This window comes from Chrysemys picta, chromosome 13 (assembly GCF_011386835.1).
Source record: "Chrysemys picta bellii isolate R12L10 chromosome 13, ASM1138683v2, whole genome shotgun sequence".
Lineage (NCBI taxonomy): Eukaryota > Metazoa > Chordata > Testudines > Emydidae > Chrysemys > Chrysemys picta.
The window spans coordinates 50,688,596-50,694,025 of NC_088803.1; positions in this window are offsets into that span (position 1 = coordinate 50,688,596).

Here is a 5,430-nt window from a genome sequence, read left to right on the forward strand (position 1 = left end):
AGTAGCGGACAGGTCTCATCCTAATCCCTAATTGTAACGAGGTTCACTCACCACTCTGGTGCCTCCTGCTGGTTGTCTTGGGAATTAGCTTTTCATGGTAGCGCGCCCTCTTTGGGTGGTGCCTCGCCGCCATCACGCCTGCTCTAGGACCCACATCTCTCCAAAGACCACGGCATTCTCTTCAGTGACGCAGCCCTCCAGCCATGCCACACGCTGTTTTCCCCACTTCTGGGGGACCTGCAGTCTGCTGTTCAGCCACTTCCCTTAGTGGCTACCAGGGCCGGCTCCAGGCACCAGCTTGGCAAGCAGGTGCTTGGGGCGGCCACTCCGGAGAAGGGCGGCAGGTCCAGCTATTCGGCAGCAATTCGGCGGACGGTCCCTCACTCCCGCTCAGAGCGAAGGACCTTCCGCCGAATTGCGGCCGCAGATCGCGATCGCGGCTTTTTTTTTTTTTTTTTTTTTTTTTTTTTTTTTTTTTTTTTTGGCTGCTTGGGGCGGCCAAAACCCTGGAGCCGGCCCTGGTGGCTACGGCAGTGTATTGTCTGGCCACTTCCCTGTGGCCCCTCAACCTCAGCAGCCAGCCAGGAGCTGCCCCTCATTCCCCGGGTTCCTGCTAGGAGCACTGCTCTATCTGGGGTGCTGGCAGTTCTCCCAGCCCTCCAGAGACACAGCCCTTCTTCCCTGGGCTCCCAACAGTGAATTACCCTCCTCTGCCCTGCAGCTGCCTTTTTATTTGGGCCTACTGGGCCCTGATTGGCTGCTCCCTTCAGCCCTTTTCTGATTGGCTGCTGCCTGAGCAGCCTCCCTAGGGCTCTATTAACCCCTTAGAGCCCAGTGTGGGGCAGGTGCCCCATTACACTAATACTTAGCCTGGTCTACAACTCACTGTTACAAATGTGCACCTTAGCTACTGGAACAACTTACCCAGGGACATGGTGGATTCTCCATCACATGAAGTCTTTAAATCAAGATTGGATGTTTTTCTGAAAGATCTGCTATGGCTCAGACAGAAGTTCTGGGCTTGATGCAGGAATTACTGGGTAAGGTCCTCTGGCCTGTGCTATACAGGAGGTCAAACTAGATTGGGGTGGGCAAACTTTTTGGCCTGAGGGCCACATCTGGGTGGGGAAATTGCATGCAGGGCTGTGAATGTAGGGCTGGGGCAAGGGGTTGGGTTGCGGGAGGGAAGGTGAGGTGTGGGAAGGAGTGCGGTGTGCAGGAAGGGGCTCAGGGTAAGGGGTTGGGGCAGAGGAGGGATGCGGGATGTATGAGGGGGCTCAAGGAAGGGGGTTGGGCTGCAGGAGGGGGTGCAGGCAGGGTGCGGCAGGGGGCTCAAGGCAGAGGTGCAGGGAGGAGTTCAGGAGGGGGCTCAGGGCAGGGGGTTGGGGTGCAGGAGGGGTGCGGGGTGTGGCAGGGGGTTGGGGTGCAGGCAGGGTGCGGCAGGGGGCTCAAGGCAGGGGTGCAGGGAGGAGTGCAGGGGGGGCTCAGGGTGCAGGAAGGGTGCGGGGTGCAGCAGGGTGTTGGGGTGCAGGCAGGGTGCGGCAGGGGGCTCAAGGCAGGGGTGCAGGGAGGAGTGCGGGAGGGGGCTCATGGCAAGGGATTGGGGTGTGGGGTGCAGGAGGGGTTCGGGGTGCGGGCTCCGGCCCGGCGCCACTTACCTGGAGCGGCTCCGGGGTGGCAGCAGTGCGCACCGGGGCCAGGGCAGGCTCCCTGCCTACCCTGGCCCCGCGCCGCTCCCGGAAGTGGCCAGCACCATGTCCCTGCGGCCCCTGGGGGGGCAGGGCAGAGGACTCTGTGCTCTGTCCTCGCCTGTAGGTACCTCCCCTGAAGCTCCCATTGGCCGCGGTTCCCCATTCCCGACCAATGGAAGCTACAAGGGGAGGTACCCACAGGCAAGGGCAATGCACGGAGCCCTCTGCTCCCCCCCCCCCAGGGGCCGCAGGGACGTGGTGCTGGCTGCTTCTGGGAGCGGCGTGGGGCCCGTGGCGCCACGGGGCTGGCAATCCCATGGGCCGGATCCAAAGCCCTGACTGGTCGAATCCAGCCCGCAGGCCATAGTTTGCCCACCCATGAACTAGATGATCACAAGGGCTCCATTATGGCCTTAAAATCTATGAAAACAATGTAGCCCTGTGTCAGGATTCCCTCCCCACTCTAAACTCTACGGTACAGATGTGGGCACCCGCATGAAAGACCCCCTAAGCTTATTTTTATGAGCTTAGGTTAAAAACTTCCCCAAGGCACAAATTCCTTCCTTGCCTTTAGTATCGCTGCCACCACCAAGTGATTTAAACCAACATTCAGGGATGGCCACTTGGAGTCCTACCTCCCCCAAAATATCCCCCCAAGCCCCTTCACCCCCTTTTCTGGGGAGGCTTGAGAATAATATCCTAACCAATTGGTTACAAAGTGAGCACAGATCAACCCCCCTGGGTCTTTAGGACACTGAAAAACAATTAGGTTCTTAAAAGAAGTTTATTTTAAAAAAGATAAAAGAATCACCTCTGTAAAATCAGGATGGACGATAACTTTACAGGGTAACAAAAAGATTCAAAACACAGAGGATTTTCCCTCTAGGCAAAACTTTAAATTTACAAAAACAGGGATAAACCTCTCTCTTAGCACAGGGAAAATTCACAAGCTAAACCAAAAGATAATCTAACATATTTCCTTGCTATTACTTACTATTTTTGTAATATTAGATGCTTAGTTCAGATTCGGAGATGTATTTTCCCTGCCCTGGCTCCTCGCTGACTAGGAGAGAACAAAGAAACACGAAAACAAAAACTTTCCCCCACAGATTTGAAAGTATCTTTTCCCCTTATTGGTCCTTTTGGTCAGGTGCCAACCAGGTTATCTGAGCTTCTTAACCCTTTACAGGTAAGGAGGAATTTTATGCTGCCCTTAGCTGTATGTTTATAACACCCTGTTTTACATCATTTTAACTTAAGTCAGCTAGCAATGGAATTAAACTAAATCAATATAAATCAGTTTAACCATCAAATAAAGAGTATCCACACCGATATTTGCTAAAAAAAAAACATTAAAAAATCAATTGTAAAGCACACCTTTAATCAAACTAGTGCAACTTTGTGTGTGGACTCATACACTAGCTTGTGGTTGTTTAGTACTGACCTTTACTATACTCGTCTCAGAAGAGCAGAGCCCAGGGGCTGAAGCACAAAGTTTCACCAGTGTTGCTGGGTATTTTATTTACTGGCAGTTGGAAAACTTAGCAGGTGGCATCAAATCTTCTGAATCGTGGAAGAAATGAAATGTGGGACTTAGCTTCTTTCAATGCAAAAAATCACCCAGAGTGAAAATCATTAAATAAGCATCAATCCAGAAGGCTATAATGACGAGATGCAAGTGTTTTCACTGTCAGAACACCAGCTCCTATACTTAAAACCACTAGTGGCTACACCCAGACACGCAGTAGGAAATTCAATAATTCATTGGCATCTCACTCCCCAGAAGGGTAGATTAAAGGGATGTTTGCAGCATCTCAAGCATTCCCATTTCACCACCTTCTTTGATTCTGCACCTTTCAGATCCAGGGCAGAGTTAAAGATTCAGAACCTGACTGTACTGTTATTCGTGGACCTGGATTTTTAGGAATGCTGGACAGCTCCCTCCTTGGCATCAGAGTGAGGGGACAGGGGATCTAGCTATGAATTACAGAAACTCCTCATTTAAAGTCGTCCCGCTTCATGTTGTTTCGTTGTTACGTTGCTGATCCATTAGGGAACATACTCATTTAAAGTTGTGCAATGCTCCACTCTTACATTGTTTGGCTGCCTGCTTTCTCCACAGCTGGCAGCCTCCCTACGCCCCCACCCCAGCTCCTCCCGGCCTGCGGCAGACCCCGCGGATCAGCGCTTTCCTCCTCCTTCCCCGCCTCCTGCCCGCGGCAATCAGTTGGCTTGCGGTGGTTTGGAGGCAGGAGGGAGGGGGAGGAGCGAGGACTCAGCGCACAGGCTCCCCCTCCCTCCCCTGCCTCCCGAACCTCACAAGCCAGCTGATTTCCCCGGCAGGAGGGAGGAGGGAGGACTCGGCACGCCTCCCCCCTCCCTCTCCTGCCTCCCGAACGCAGTAATCAGCTGGCTTGCGGTGTTTAGAAGGGAGGGGGGAGGAGCCAGGAGGCAGCGTGCAAAGTAAAGGGGGAGAGGGGGAGGAGAAGAGGTGGGTCAGGGGTGGGAGCTTGGGGGAAGGGGTGGGGTGGGCGGGCTGAGGGTTGATCCCCCCCACCCCTGGTGCTTGAAGAGTAGGGGAAGCTGCCCTGGAACCTAACCCCCCCCCCCCCCCCGCATTTACATTAATTCTTATGGGGAAATTGGATTTGCTTAACATCGTTTCGCTTCAAGTCGCATTTTTCAGGAACATAACGACAACGTTAAATGAGGAGTTACTGTATATCCTGAAATAGGGGGAAAGAGACACTCAGGCGGGACATCAGACCTGCAGCACCACTGCAGTGCCAGATATTCTTTTATTCTCACTTTTGTCTGTTTTCACTCACTCTCTCTCATTCCCAGAAAAAGCGATTCACAGATACATAATCCCTCTCTCAGGTCCAGGAGTCGGTGTTTGGAAGGAAACGTTTGTCATGGAAACACCTTGGGTCCCATGAGTGCCTACCTCAAACCTATTTCCCAAATGTGCAAGTCAGCAAGCGGGTTTGATGACAGAGACCAATACCAGGTTACTTCCCCCCGTGGAGCAAGAGCATAACCAGGAAATGGACTTTGCCTGAAAATCACAGTCCTCCCTCTTACGGCCAGTGCGATCGTCTAGTCAGATCTCCTGCATAACACCAACCATCAAACTTGTTATGCGGCACAGCCACAAACCACACGGGGCAGTTTGCAAAGTTACAGCCTAGATCTGTGGGGTTAAATTATCACCGAGTTCTTCATTTCCCTGTATGTTTTCAGCATTTCCAGTCATCTTTCCCAATTAAAACCATCAGGGAGCCGTTACGCAGTTTTCACTGCTCGGCAACACTAGTACTGTGACAGCAAAGGAGTTCTCGATTTAAAGGAATGACAGGAAATTAGACTAATATATTCTCTACCGTATTAAGCCTATGAGCTGATATCCCCAAAGCAGTGAAGAGAGATGCCTTTGCCATCACGCGTCCCGAGGCAGTCGCTTGCTCCAAAAGACTTAATTCATCACAACCGTCTCAATCATATTTACTGTGACAGTTAAATGGGTTAAGAAGGATGGTGTGAAAATACAGGTTCTGCTTACGTTCTTTTCTGTCTCCCCTTTAACTGGATTTTACCATTCACTGCCAAGTGAAGCTGTTGTTATTTGTATTACAGTACCATATAAAGACGTGTGACAAGATCAGGGCCCCATAGTGGCAGTACTGTACGAACACATCGTGAGAGACAAGCACAGCCCTGAGGAGCTTCCAGGCTAAAC